The 14,116-nt window shown below is 40.6% G+C and overlaps 1 protein-coding gene across 9 annotated transcripts in view; it reads right to left on the minus strand.

The window, feature by feature from the left end:
• The window catches only part of rps6ka2 (ribosomal protein S6 kinase, polypeptide 2), a 324,857-nt gene that overhangs the window by 298,062 nt on the left and 12,679 nt on the right, over nucleotides 1-14,116 (minus strand). For 2 of the 9 annotated variants that reach the window (XM_072265327.1, XM_072265326.1), the window contains one exon: nucleotides 10,257-10,400. The exons of the other annotated variants lie outside the window; for them this stretch is intronic. The gene's annotated coding sequence lies outside the window, so the exon portion shown is untranslated. The remainder of the gene's footprint in view (nucleotides 1-10,256; nucleotides 10,401-14,116) is intronic. 9 annotated transcript variants of the gene reach the window in all.

Genomic DNA, 14,116 nt, shown 5'->3' on the forward strand with positions numbered 1-14,116 from the left:
ATTTCAATTCATAATTCAAGTCAATTCAGATGCTGCCGACAATGTAAGCTGAAACATTTTTTATCATGTCCAGGCATGCCTGGGCATGTTCAAGCAGGGAGGATGCTGCATGGCAGGACTGGTTTTAGAAAGGCTTTAAATTTCTCTGTAGGATTTCGATACTTGAGACAGATGTTTCCAGAATAACTAATACCAATATTAAGCAAGACATTTTAATTGATCCATAAATCAAACAGGCCATCAATGATAGGTAACTTGAAGAACTTATAGTGGGAATGGAGAAAATCACAGGGAAGGCATTCAAGTATGTTGAAAATTATCTTGGCAACTACAAAACACCAAACTGCATGCAGCTGATTGACAACATGCTTCAAGCATACAGGACGATGAAGAGATACATGTCACAAAAATTCATCTTCTGAATTCCCATTTAGACTTCTTCCCTGCAAATCTTGGCATTGTCAGTAATGAGCATGGTGAAAGGTTTCCCCAGGACATTGCGGTCATGGAGAAATGGTATCAGGGCAGCTGGAATCCATCAATGCTGGCTAATCATTGTTGAACCCTTCAGTGAAAAGCCTCAAACACTGAGTACAAATGAAAATCATCAACAAAACATTTTTAGCTTAGATGAACTATTGTAAAGCATCAGCGCCATTATGCAATTAAACACATTATATTCAATAGAAGTTAATTTCTTGTTTCTCCAAATTCCTACACGATACACATAGTCTGAAATTATATTTGTGTTCAACTTCAAGCAGTCTATCAAAAGCAAAACAAAAATTCTGAGGAAGCAACACTTCAAAAAAACAAAAAATGGTTGTCCAGTTTTGTTGGAAAATATTCTAAGTGACCAGATATATGAGTATTTGGATAGACCATGGCTTCATGCATGTAGGTCATGTCTAACCACTCTTAGAGTTTTTCGAGGAATTTACCAGGAACATTGATGAATACAAGGCAATGGATGTTGTCTACATGAACTTTAATAAGGCATTTGACACATCCCACATGGGAGATTGGTCGAGAAGGTTCAGCTGCTTGGCATTCAATGTAAGGTAGTAAACTGGATTAGACATTAGCTTTGTGGGAGAAGCCAGAGAGTTGTAGTTGATAGTTGCCTCTCTGACTGAAGGTCTGATTAATGGAGTGCAGCAGGGATTGGTGCTGGGTCTGTTGTTGTTTGTCATCTATATCAACGATCAGGATGATAATGTGGTTAACTGGATCAGCAAATTTGTGGATGACACCAAGCTTGGGAGTATAGTGGACAGCGAGGAAAGCTATCATGGCTTGCAGCGGGATCTAGACCAGTTGGAAAAATGAGCTGAAAATGTCAAATGGAATTTATTATAAACAACTGTGGGCTGTTGCACTGCGGTAGGACCAACCAGAGTAGGTCTTACCGAGTGAACAGTAGGGCATTGACAAGTGTGGTAGGATAATGTGATCTAGGAATGCAGGCCCATAATTCATTGAAAGTGGCATCACAGTAATATAGGGTCATAATGTAAGGTTTTGGCACATTGGCCTTCATATATCAAAGTATTGAATATAGGAGAATGGGATGTTATGTTGAAGTTGTATAAGACATTGGTAATGCCTAATTTGGAGTATCACGTGCAGTTTTGGTCACCTACCGACAGGAAAGATGTAAATAAGTTTGAAAGAGTACAGAGAAAATTTACAAGGATGTTGCTGGGTCTGGAGGTCCTGAGTCATATGGAAAGATTAAAGGTTAGGACTTTATTCCTTAGAATGTAGAAGCTTGAGAGGAGATTTGACAGAAGGATACAAAATTATGAAGGGTATAGATAGGGTAAATGCAAGCAGGCTTTTTCCATTGATGTTGGAGGGGGCTACAACTAGAGGTCATGGGTTAAGTGTGAAAGGTGAAAATTTTAAGGGGAAAATGAGGGGAAACACCTTCACTCAGAGGGTCATGAGAGTGTGGAATGAGCTGCCAGCACAAGTAGTGCACGCAAGTTCGATTTCAATGTTTAGGAAAAGTTGGGATAGGTCCAAGGATGGTAGGGGTATGGAGGGCTATGATCCGAGTACAGGCCAATGGAGTAGGCAGTTTAAAAGGCTCAGCATGGACTATATGGGCTGAAGGACCTGTTTCTGTGCTGTACTGTTCAATGACTCTATCAGGGAATGGCACCTTGATATTCCATAGCAAGTCACTATCAAGAAGGATGGAGTGTTAGGTCTCAGGTTAATAAGGCCACGAGGCCTGAAAGGACCTATTCTAGGTTTTTGAAAGAGGCAAGTATGGAGACTTGGGCCTTGACAGAGATCATTGTATCTTCCCTAGCCACAGGCAACAAAGAGTATGATCTGTAAAGAGAGGTCGGATAATTAGTGTTCTTCTCTTCGGAGCGAAGGGGGATGAGAGATGGCTTGATAGGGGTGACAAGATGATAAGAGGCATAGATCAAGTGGCCAGCCAGACACTATTTTCCTAGGGCAGAAATGGCTCATATGAGGGGACATAATTTTAAGGTGATTGGAGGAAAGTGAAGGGGAGATATAAGAGGTAAGTTTTTTTACACTAAGAGTGGTGGGTGCATGGAACACACTGCCAGGGCTGGTGGTAGATGCAGATACGTTGGAGATATTCTTCGATAGGCACATGAATGACAGGAAGATGGACAGCTACAGTATGAGGGAGGTAAGGGTTAGGTTGATCAGAGTAGGTTAAAAGGTCAGCACAACATGGTGGGTCGAAGGACCTGTACTGTGTTGTAATGCACTGTGTCCTATGTTCTAAACTTGTGATTGTTTTCTCTGGAGGCTGGGAGGCAACCTTGATGGAAGTATAAACATTCTAAGAGGCATAGATAGGGTAGATAGGATGGAAATGTCATATATGAATGGGAATAGCTTTTAAGGTGAAAATGGGGAAGTTTAAAGGAGATTTTAGTGATAAGCATTTTTTACACAGTGTGGTAGGTGCCTGGAAAACACTGCAAGGTAAGTGGTGGTATCAAGTATGATAACAACAATTAAGAGACATTTAGACAGAGGCATGAACGGGAAATAGATTGAAGGATTTCTGTTATATTTTTGGTTCTCACCTGTAGTAACAACTTTGGCATCTGTCACACATTTTTTCTGCTATATTTTACTTTTAAACTTTTGGATCATCCAAGGAACTCTATTTTTCACTTCACACCCTACTCCCTCATGGTAATGTACTGTACATATTCATTTTAACTGAAACTTTCCCACTTTAAAGGCCTTGAGGTTTTCTCAGGCAAGTTTCATATGCACTTTAGAAGCTCATTCCTTCTCTCCCATGGATGACTCTCCTCTCCTGTCAGATTCCTTCTTCTCCAGCCCTTTACCTTTTCTACCTATCATCTCCCAGCTTCTTACTTCATCCCCTCCTGAGCCACGTATCTGGTTTCATCTATCACCTTCTAGCTTGTACTCCTTCCCCTTCTCCTTCCCCCACCTTCTTATTCTGGCTTTTTCCCCCTTTCTAGTCTTGATGAAAGGTCTTCAGAAACATTGACTGTTTATACATTTCTATAGATGTTGTCTGACCTTTTGAGTTCCTCCAGTACTTTGTGTGTGTTGCTCTGGATTTCCAGCATCTGCAGAATCTCTTGCATTTCTCATTCCTTTCCTCTAAACTTTGCTCCTTATTTTATTGCTCTCACCATCTATACTTTTATAGTTTTTATGTCCTTCACCGTAAAATTTGCATATGCCTAACACCCTGAAAAATTTGCTGCCCAATGTTCTTCCCACAATTTGCAGTTTCAGAATAGTTCCAGTAACTAAATCACATCTCATTTTTGTTCATTTGAATAGATTATTTGTCCTAAATTGCTCCAGGAGATCCTTTCCAGTACTTTCCATGCGGCCATTGTTGGAGCGATCAGGCTTTGGTGAGAACAGGCGGAAGCTAAGTTATCATTTAGTTAATAGCAGATCTTAACCTTAAAAAGTCAGAGCCAAAGGTATAACAAGTGTAGGCAGGAAGGTAGTTAAAGCAGTGAAATGCTCCTCCTGTAAGATGTGGTGTTGCAGGGTAGCTAACGGTCTGCCTGATGACTACATCTACAGGAAGTGCACCTAATTTCAGCTCCTAACTGACAAGGTAAAGTTGCTGGAGCTGGAGCTGGATGTACTCAGGATCATCCAGGAAGCTGAAAACTTCATAGATGAGACATTTACTGAGGTGATCAGACCCAGAGTGCAGGCTTCATCTAGCAGATGTGTGACCACCCGTAGGCAGTTGTGCAAGGTTCCCCTGTAGCCATTACCCTCAGCAAAAAAATATACCCTTTTAAATACTGCTGGGGCAGGGTGGAGGGTGTGGTATGTCCTATCAGGACACAGCAACCACAGCCGGGCCAGTAGCATTGTGGCCAGCACTGAGACTCAGCGGGGAAAGGTAAAATCATGTAGAGTGATAGTGACAGGATACTCAATAGTTTGGGAATGGACTGGAGATTCTGTGGCTGCAGAAGAAATGCCAGGATGGTGTGTTGTCTCCCAGATGCTAGGGTCAAGGATGTCTCAGATGGGCTGATGAATATTCTCAAGAGGGGGGATGAGCAGCTAGAGGTCATGGTGCATATTAGCACCAATGACAGAGAGAGAGGGGGGGAAGAGGTCCTGCGCAGTGACTACAGGGAGTTAGGGAAGAGGCTGAAGAGCAGGAGCTCCAAAGTAGTAATCTTTGGATAACTCCAGTGCCATGTATGAGTGAGGGTAGGAATAGGATAATAGTACAGCAGAATGATTGGCTGAGGAAGTGGTGTAGGGGACAGGGGTGACCTGTACAAGAGGGACAGGTTGCACCTAATCTGGAGGGGAACCAATATCCTGGCTGGGAGGTTCTCTGGTGCTGCTTGAGAGGGTTTAAGCTAATTTGGCAGGGGGATGGGAACCAGGGCACCAGGTCAGAAAGTGGAGAGATGGAGAGGAAGGTAGATGTTAGGGCCTGTAAGCAGCAGGCAGGAGCAGGGTAAATGATATAATGGGCCTGATAGTTTGAATTGTGTGTATTTTAATGCTAGGAGTATTATGGATAAAGGTAATGAACTTAGAGCATGGACCATGACATGGAACTATGATGTTGTGGCCATTACAGAGACTCGTTTGAGAGAGGGACAAGGATGGTTACTTAATTTCCCAGGGTTTTGATGTTTTAGAAAAGATAGGGAGGTAAAAAAGGAGGGGGAATTGTACCACTAATCAGGAGCAGTATCACAGCTGTACTCAGAGGGGAACGTAATGGAGGACTGTCAACTGAGTCTACATGGGTAGAACTCAAAAATAGGAAGTGTGCAGTCACCCTGAGATTGTACTACAGACTGTCCCAACAGCCACTAGGACATTGAGGAACAGATATTCAGGCAGATTCAAGAAAGGAGTAAAACCAATAGATTTGTTGTCATGGAACATACACAAAATGCTGAAGGAACTCACTAGGCCAGGCAGCATCTATGGAAAAGAGTGAACAGTCAACGCTTCAGGCTAAGACCCTTCATCAGGAGTGGGAAAAAAAGATGAGAAGTCAGAGCAAGAAGTGGGGCTGGAAAGAAGAGCAAGGTGGTAGGTGATAGGTGAAAATGGGGGGAGAATTGAAGTAAAGAGCTCAGAAGCTGATGTGAAAATGGAGGGAGAATTGAAGTAAAGAGCTCGGAAGCTGATAGGTGAAGATGGAGGGAGAATTGAAGTAAAGAGCTCGGAAGCTGACAGGTGAAAATGGGGGGAGAATTGAAGTAAAGAGCTCGGAAGCTGATAGGTGAAAGAAATAAAGGGCGGGTAGAAGACCATGAAGAAGGGGAAGGGGGAGGAGCACCAGAGAGAGGTCATGATGGAATTCAACTTCCTTAATATAAACTGGGACCTTCTGAGTGCAAGAGGTTAGATGGAGCAGAATTTGTTAGGTACAACCAGGTGGGTTTCTTAAATCAATATGTCCAATAAGAGGGGGGAGCATTTGCTTGGATACAAAGGCTGTGAGTGAAGTCCTTAATGACAAAGAGAAAATCTGCAGATGCTGGAAATCCAAACAACACACACAAAATGCTGAAGGAGCTCAACAGGCCAGTCAGCATGTATGGAAAGAGTACAGTTGATGTTTCGGGCCAAGACCCTCTCGGCCTGAAGCATCAACTGTACTCTTCCATAGATGCTGCCTGGCCTGCTGAGTTCCTCCAGCATTTTGTGTGAGGTCCTTAATGAATACTTTACACAGTATTTATCAAGGAGAAGGGCAGGGAGGATAAAGAAATCAGTGCTGAGTATATTGATATGCTAGGACATTTAAAGGTAAAGGAGAAATAGTGCTGGATCTCTTAATGAGCATTAATGTGGTTAAGTCCCCAGTACCTGATGTGATATACCCCAGGTTATTGAGAGAGGTAAAAGAAAAGGTTTCTGGGACTTTGACCAATATTATCATGTTCTCTCCACCCACAGGAAGGTAGCTAATGTTGTTTCATTATTCAAGAAGGGAACAAAAGATAATCCTGGAAATTATAGACTGGTGAGTATTGTGTCAATGGTAGGTAAGTTATTGGAGAGACTTCTTAGAGGTAAGATTTATGAACATTTGGAAAAACTATGATAAAATTAGAGAGAGCCAGCATGGCTTTGAGCAGGGCAAGTTACTAACTTGACTGAGTTTTTTGTTGAGGTGACAAGAGTGTTTGATGAAGGGAGCTCTGTGGATGTTGTCTCCAGGGATTTTAGTAAGGTGTTTAACAAAGTCCCTCATGGGAGGTTCATTCAGAAGATTAAGATCCATGGGATCCATGGTGAATTGGCCATTTGGATTCAGAACTGACTTGCCCATAGAAGACAGAGGGTAGTGGTCAAAGGGACTTATTCCTGCTGGAGGTCTGTCATTAGTGATGTTCCACAGGGATCTGTACTGGGACTTCTGTTATTTGTAATGTATATAAATGACATGGATCAAACAGAAGATGGGTGAGTTAGTTAGCTTTCAGATGATACAAAGATTGGTGGTGTTGTGGATAGCATAGAAGACTGGCAAAGAATACAACGGAATATACATCGGTTGCAATTATGGGCAGCGAAATGGCAACTGGAGTTTAACCCAGCCAAGTGTGAAGTTATGTACCTTGGTAGGTGAAATATAAAGAGACAGTGTTGATGAGCAGAAGGATATTGTGATCCAAGTTCAAGGCTCCCTGAAAGCGGCTACACAGGTTGATTGGCTGGTTAGGAAGGCTTATGGCATGCTTGCCATTTTTAATCAAGGCATTGAGTTCAAAAGTCAGGAAGTTATCTTGCAGCTTTATAAAACCCTAGTTAGGCCACATCTGAAGTACTGCATACATTTCTGGTCACCTCATTATAGGAAGAATGTCGAGGCTTTGGAGAGGGCACAGAAGTCGTCTACAGGAATATTGCCTGGCTTAAAGGACATGTGCTACAACAAGAGGCTGGACAAACTTAGATTGTTTTCTCTGGAGTGGAGGAGGCTGAGGGGAGATCTGATAGAGATTTATAAGATTATGAAAGATATAGATAGAGTAGAAAAACAATATCTTTTTCCAAAGATTGAAATGTCAAATACCAAAGGGTGTGCATTTAAGGTGGGGGGGGGGTATTTTCAAAGGAAATGTGAGGAGCGAGTTTTTTTTTTACACACAGGGTAGTGGGTGCCTGGAATGCACTGCCTGGGGTGGTGGTAAAGGCAGAAACATTAGAGACTTTTAAGAGACATTTAGGCACATGAATGTGAGGAAAATAGGAGGATATGGACATTGTGTCAGCAGAAGAGATTAGTTTAGTTAGCCATTTAATTACCAGTTTGTTTCAGCGCAACATTGTGGACAAAGGGCCTGTTTCTGTACCGTACTGTTCTATGTTCTATGTTCTACTGCAAAATTCTTCCTTAATTAATACAATCACTCCCCCACTTATCATTCCTTCCCCGTCTTTTATGGACACTCTATCCAGGAGCAATTACAGGTATATATAGAAACTATTCAACCCATATTTAGCTGAGTATTTGGAACAAGAAGTATTTTAACAGGAAAGAAGTGAAATTAAATTGAATTATTTAGTTCCTCTTGAAGGATTAATGCAATGTTGAATAATTTCCATCAATGCTGTAATTTCTAAATCTGTGTAATTTCAAGACTACAATCTTACTAACAAAAGAAATTGACAGTTTCACACAGCATAACTATGTCTTATCATGAGTTTTGTTATTGAATCTTTGGTGTTTTAGCCATATCTATTAACTAACCTGGTTTCACATATCTATTATTGTCTCTATAATTCAATCACATTTATTCCCTTTGCATTTTTGGTGAAGAAATATAACAACGGCTACCAAAAGAACTAATAGCCAAATAATCATTTACTCATTGCCTGTAATTAAACCAACTCAAAATTCTAAAATAAGTATCAATTGTTAAAGCAATGTCATTACTTATCTTAGCGAAAATGACAATTTTACTTACCCTCTTTATAAAGAACCTTCTGAGCTTTTGGTGAGGCAGTTTCATCATTTTCCTGCCTACGACCACAGAGAGCTGCTGCAGAAACTCGGAGGGAGCTTTCCAACTAGACAAACACATCTCATCTTCTTTGCTAATAACCTCTGTGACCTGCTTAGCTTAAGTACGTCACCGCACACATATCACCCTCAAATGTGATGACAGATTTAGTAGGATCATGTAGGTTGTGTTTTACCGTCAATATCAGGTGAAAACAGTACACATCTTCCATCCACATAAGCCTGTCTCTCATCACATTGATGGAGAGCTGCAAGTAAAGCTAGTCAGTTTTTTAACACACAGCCTCGTCATCTGTTTACAGATGGAATAAAATCTTACCAATGTTCTTATACCAGATGGAAAGAAGCAATAGAGGGGCTTGACAATTTGAATAATTCTCCCTAGCCTTCTGCCAGCGCAGAATCTACTTTAAAATATATAAGCTAATCTGATCCTTCCCAAAAAAAAGATAATTGAACTCCAGCTGCCTGCCCGCAGAAAAAACGGACCTCGTGCACACTGAACACATATAATCAGAGGCTCTCTCCTCTCTCCAAACACAAAGGTTTACTTTGCTACTCTATCTCTCACTACTCAAGCTGAACTTCTTTATTCAGCCATCAAAATAAAGAAAAAAAGGATGATTGATGAGGTAAAGACATGTTTTTTTATTATTACTGGATTATTAGAAATGTAATCCCTCATTTTAGAGCTCTTCTGCTTTTCCCTAAAAATAAAATACAAGGATTAGTTAGAACTAAAAGTAAATTACACATTTTAGAGACAATATTATCTCTTCATGTACTTTTACTTAACAGGGCCCTGGGTTTGGTAAATACATGAGGGATTATACTGGAATAAATCTAACAGCATTGCTTAGGACACAATCCCTGACTATGACAAGATTTAATAAAGGCTTGGAGTTTATGACTGCATTTTATATTTAGACAACTTTCTATGCATTCAGACATTATGCTGCTAATCTTATAATAATGGTTTATTTTATAATCTAAAGGTTTGAACAATATTGACTTCAATAATTTAGATGTTACCTTCCCATATCTTGTCAATTATGAAACACAATGTGGTTTCAAATTGAAGTGATGGAAGATTATTGCCTCTGGATGCTCTTTCACAGCTTCATTATGGATTCACATTTTTCAGTTTGGCAATGGTAATGATAATCTTGCAGTGTAAATGCACTTTAATTTTGTCAATCATTTTAGTTAAGAGAATGGAGGGAAATTTGAAATTGGGAATTGGCCAAATGTGCTCAAAATACAATGAAGTAAAATACATTATTCACAAAAAGATGGGTAATGCTCATTGTCCCCAATTTTGGGGGTGGAGAGGGAGCTTTCTAGGAACAACCACGAATTTCACAAAATTCATCCTCAGACTTTTATTTGATGCATTTATTGAACTACCTATCAAGTTCTGTCTGAGCAATAAATTTGGTTCATACAGATATCTTTACACAGCACTACATCAATTGGAGAGGAAACTCTTTTTGCAACCACACAACATAATTTAAGTTCATCCTATCCAGCACTAGGTTGAGAAAAAAATAAATATATCTTAATATTTTTACCTTTGACTCCACTGTCCTGTGTCTGTAATTCTTTCACTATTCTTTACTCTTCAAAAGATTTCAAAGGTGAATCCAGAATAAAATGTAATGAAAAGACTGCTCTGTTTAATAGTCCTCTGCAAGGATAAAGTAGTGCTTCCTGACATTGGTTCTGAACTTACCTTTTGCCAGTTGCATCCTTTTGTCCAGCACTCAAGGTTTAATTTGAAACTATACTTCAGGATAACTGCTTTCCATCTCCTTCCTGATGAAATTGTGTTGGCTTAATATTTTCAATATGATAGATGAATAGAAGTGGACTACTCCTTAAGGGCAAAGAGAACAGAAAATGGCTAAGCACAGGCCTGTTCATTGAAATTCAGCTGTGGACAAACTTGAAATATTTGTAAAATTAGATCAAATTAACTAAGAACAATGTGTATTAATCAAAACTGACAGGAATGGATTTAATAAAGGCAGGTCTTGTCCAGCTAATGTACTATTAAAGTCAGTCGGGAAGAAATTTATGCCAAGCTATAGTAATGAAGGCAAAAAACAGGAGCATCTGCTTGTTGTACTTTCCTTCTACAACTGTATTTTAGAAGTGGAATACAAAGTGTGTGCTCCTGGTATGTTGTACAATAATTAGCAAACTTGTCATCAAGTCAAAGAGTCATACAGAATGGAATCAGTTCATTCAGTATGTGCTAGCTCTCAAGTAAACCACACAAGCCTCATCAATATATTTTGTTCCCTCTTTATTTCTACGTGATGTTTACTGAGGAGGAAAGGTGTATGTCCTAGCCTCATTAGTACAACCAAATGAATCACAGCATATTTGTCTGGATTAAACCTCATCTGCCATTTTCTCAGCCCATTTCACCACCTTGTTGATATCTTTCTGCCATGTGATTACCTACCCCATTATCAACGACCTAGCCAATATTTATCTCATCACGCCCTCCAGGTTTTTCACATGTGTTACAAACATCAAGGATCCCAGCATCAGACTTTGTGGAACACGGCTAGACACTGGCATACAATTGCTCTGTTTCCTCTTGTTAAGCCTTATCCACCCCTGCTGCTGTCTTCACAGGTCCTTCGACAGAAACACCACCTTGCTTCTGTTTCTCAGTACTTCCTACAGTCCTATTGTTCATTGTCTATCTCCTAACCTTTCTCTTCCTCCCAAGGTGTTGGATCTGTACAACTATATATCAAATAAACAAAGGTACGCGCTCAGAAGTGAAGTTAACTTGTACATTCAGTTTACAGAGACAGCAATTAATCAATATGCATCCATAAGTTATCAGGCAATAATTAGTGCTAAGGGGAGTCATTGCACTGAAGGAAATAGATCTGTACACTACGCTTCCTCCCCGTTTAGATTAATGTAACTTAAAACTGTATATGTAACAAAACATTCAATTCCCCTTCAACAGACCATGTTCAAATAAATATGCTTTCACAATAACAGTGCTTCATTGATTGTTTTCTTTTTTTATAAATAACAGTCCATAACTAATTTCAATATACTAAAGATCTGGTCTTTTGGGTGGTGCTCTGTTTCTTTCTAAATAGCGCCTCTGGACCTGCAGAGTGACATCAGGTTTGGCAGGTGTCTATTAAAGACAACTTTCTCTGTTGCAGATGTCATGTTGCTGTTGGTGGCATGACCATCACTGAGAGGTAAGCCTGGTGGCTGTAATGTGTCTGTTTCTTTGGATGCAGTCGAATCAGGTGTGTTATTTGGATGTCAGAAGAGTTCAGACAATTCATGACACATGACATCTCCATATATGATCTCCAACGTCCATGGTACAGTTCTTGTAGCTATCCTACCAGGTGTCCATTTGTCAATAATTATGCATTAGGACTTCCTGTCTAACCTGAAGTTCCTTGCTGATTTATTTGGCAACTGGCTGAACTTTTTATTCTGCACTTCCATATATCTGGTTTTAAGAGGTCTCAGGTTCCTGCTCATGAACAGCATTGCAGGTGTTTGATTTGTCGTCATATGAACAGAGTTCCGATACACAAAAAAAAAGTTGTCCTGCTTTGCTGAAGAGAAATGTCCTCCTTGTCCATAGCTTTAATGGACTTCCTGAAGGTTTGAATAAACTTTTCAGTGAACTCATTTGTTGCTGGGTGGTAAGGAGATGACTTGAAATGTTTGATATCATTTTTCTTGATGAATAATCTGAACTCTTCTGACATGTATTGTGGTCCGTTGTCACTCACAATTTGTTCTGGTAAGCCATTTCTGAAGAAGATAATCCTCAGAGGGAAACAGTCTTTTCTGACATGGTTGACTTCATTGGTATGACTTCAGGCCACTTCAAATGAACATCCACAGCAATCAGGAACATGAAGTCCACGAATGGCCCAGCAAAGTCAATATACACTCTTTGTCGTGGTGAAGACAGCCAATCCTGCAGGTGTAAAGGTGCCTGTGGGAATGTATTTTGAACTTTGAGGCATCTCAAACAATTTTTGGTCACATTTTCAATCTGTCTATCTATTCCCGGCCAGCACACGTAGCTCCGGGTAAAACTCTTCATCTTGATTGCACCCAGATGTCTTTCATCAGACTCTCTAACACTCTGGTGGGCAGCTTAGAGGGAACCACAACACAAGATCAACACATCAGCATTCTTTAACATACAGACAGTTAGTCTCATCTCACTGGGAACTCTCGAAAACTAGGATTACCATGAGCTGGCCATCCTTGCACGGTGATGTCATGGACTTTTGACAATGTTGGGTCATTCCTTGTTTCTCGTTGTATTTTAGAATTTGTTACTGGCAATTGGTCCACCAGTGCTGTATAGGCCACTTCTACTGGGTCACAGAGTAAAGACTCTTCTACTTCAGTTGTCAACAGTGGAAGACGTGACAAGCCATCAGCGTTGTTGTGTTGTTTGGTACCCTTGAACTCTATGTCAAAAAAGTGTGTTCCTAGGAACAGTGCTCAACATTGCAACCATGTAGCAGGCATCACTGGGATTCCCTTCCTGAGATTGAAAATGAACACAGGGGGCTGATGGTCTGTCACTAGAGTAAAATTTCATCCATTGAGATTGTGGTAGAACTTCTTTACTCCCCATGCTACTAAGGGCCTCTTGGTCAATCTGTGCATGTTGCGTTCTGCACTCATCAGTGATCTTGAAGCAAATGCAAACAGATGTTCAGATCCAACTTTCATAGTCTGTGACAAAATGGGACCAGTGCCATAAGGAGACGCATCACATACCAGTCTGATGGGCAGAGATGGGTCATAATAGGTGAGCAGTTCATCTGATGTTACTAGTCTCTTCATTTCCTTGATTGCTCTTTCACATCTTTCTGGCCACTCCCACTTTGCTCCTGTCTGCAACAGTGCATTCAATGGGTGTAGCACTGTGGCAAGATTTGGAAGAAACCTATGATAGTTGTATACAAAGCCCAAGTATGACCTGAGTTTTGGCACATTTCCCAGTTTGGGTGCCTATAATATTCTTCTCTTGTGACTTATGTAAGCCATGCTTGTCAATGTCATATCCATATTATGAGATTTCATTTCTGGAAAATTTCACATTTCTCTCTCTTTGCATGCAGACCATACTCACTCAGCCTGATAAGTACTTTACCAAGGTTCTGGAGGTGCCGTTCATCATTTTTGCCAGTCACTGTGATGTCATCAAGGTAACATTGTATTTGGGATACCTTGGAGCACTTGGTCCATTGCTCTTTGCCAAATTGCTGGAGCTGATGCGATGCCAAAGGCGAGACGATTATGCTGGAACAGTCCCTTGTGAGTGTTGATTGTGAGGAACTTCCTGTTTGACTCCTCAATCGCCATCTATAGATAGGCTTGTGACAAGTCAATATTTGGAAACCTCTCCCTGCCTGCCAAAGATGCAAAGGATGTCTTCTATTCACGGCAGGGGATACTGCACAGTATGTAGCACAGGGTTGGTGCTCACTTTGAAGACGCTACATATAGGAATAGCTCCAGTCTTTCCTCTCTTGATCACTGGGACAACGGCTTGGCCCAATCACT

The sequence above is a fragment of the Mobula birostris genome, chromosome 8, assembly GCF_030028105.1.
Source record: "Mobula birostris isolate sMobBir1 chromosome 8, sMobBir1.hap1, whole genome shotgun sequence".
Taxonomy (NCBI): domain Eukaryota; kingdom Metazoa; phylum Chordata; class Chondrichthyes; order Myliobatiformes; family Myliobatidae; genus Mobula; species Mobula birostris.